Here is a 1528-nt window from a genome sequence, read left to right as displayed (position 1 = left end):
CACAGAATCCTTGTTTGAAGTTGAAAAAAAGGAATAGGCTCTGTAGAAACTTATTTATTTTTCCCAAGAGATGTGAAATGTTTTGCTCTAATCTAAATCAACAGACACAGGAATGTGATAAATTAGCTGAATAATGTGGTGATTTCCATATTGTACAATTTCCAAGAAGGAGAGAGGCCTTGTTGCAGTATTTACAGTAAAATGATTCAGACACATTTAGGCCCAGGATGACTCCTGTTTGGAGACTCAGCACCAGCTTGGTAGAGATAGGATGTAGAGGACCCTTAGTATCAGGTAGAGAGGAACCCTGATGGTGCAACAGTTAACTACTTTGTTGTGATGTACCATCAAATCTGAACCCACTGACAGCTGACCTTCAAGTAGGTTTTCAGAGGCTGTAAATTGCATAGTAGGAGAATACTCATCATTCTTCCATGTAGCAGCTGGTGGACTTGAACCACCTGTATGTGGTTTGCCAGTACAACTACATATATACTAGGCCACCAGAGCTCCCTGACCAAAGGAATACAGCGTAGAAAATCCTAGGAGGTAGTTCTGCACTACCACATGAGTTTGGAATGGGTCAAATGAATTAAATGTCACCTATAAATGAAACTGTCAACAGTTTCATCTTGCTTGGCTCCACAATTAACACCCTTGGTACCAACAGTCAGAAAACAAGAAGAGGCATTGCATTGGGAAAATCTGCAGTAAAGGACCTTTCCAAATTGTTGATGAGTAGTGATACTAGTTTGAGGACTAAAGTGCATCTGATTTAGGCCATAGTCTTTCCAATTACTTGCTATGCATCTGAAGGCTGGACAATAAATAAGGATGACAGAAAATGAATGGACACTTTTGTGCTGTGGTACTGGAGAAGAGCACTAAGCATCCCATGAACAGCCAAGAGAACCAACAGATATATCTTAGAGAGAGTGCAGCTGGAGTATTCTTTGGAGGCAAGAATGAGGTTTTGCCTCACATACTATGGGCTTGTTGCTAAGAGGGTCTATTCCTTGCAGAAGGACATGAAGCTGGGAAGAGTTGGAGGGTCGGCAAAGGAGAGGAAGACCCTCAACCAGGTGGACCGATGTGGTGACTGTTGCAATAGGCTCTTGTATGTCAGGAAGTGTGAGGATGGTGGAGGATAGAACAGGGCTCAGATCTTTTGTTCATAGGGTTACTAGGAGTTGTACTCCACTTGATGGCACCTAACAACAAAGACAACAGCATAAATGGAAAAAATAAAATTCTAGCTTCCTTGCTTCCCTTAATAGAGAAACCCTCAAGAAGAGAATGTTGAGCTCTTCAGACTATTGATGAACCTGAGTACACAGACTTTAGATACAACCTGATGTTAAGTAACCCTGAGGAGAACGAGGTAATTTGTGACTGGCAGTGTGGTCCAGATGGACCAGGCCAATAAAGGTATATAAATCAAAATAATTCTGGCTAATTTAAGGGAAAAGATGAATTATAGATTATTAGTTATGGAATCATTAGAAAAACAGAGGGAACAGAACATAAA

Source organism: Elephantulus edwardii, unplaced genomic scaffold (genome assembly GCF_000299155.1).
Source record: "Elephantulus edwardii isolate Elephantulus edwardi_28Jun2011 unplaced genomic scaffold, EleEdw1.0 scaffold00002, whole genome shotgun sequence".
Classification (NCBI taxonomy): domain Eukaryota; kingdom Metazoa; phylum Chordata; class Mammalia; order Macroscelidea; family Macroscelididae; genus Elephantulus; species Elephantulus edwardii.
The sequence above is the reverse complement of the archived record's forward strand: the minus strand, read 5'-3'. Positions refer to the sequence as shown.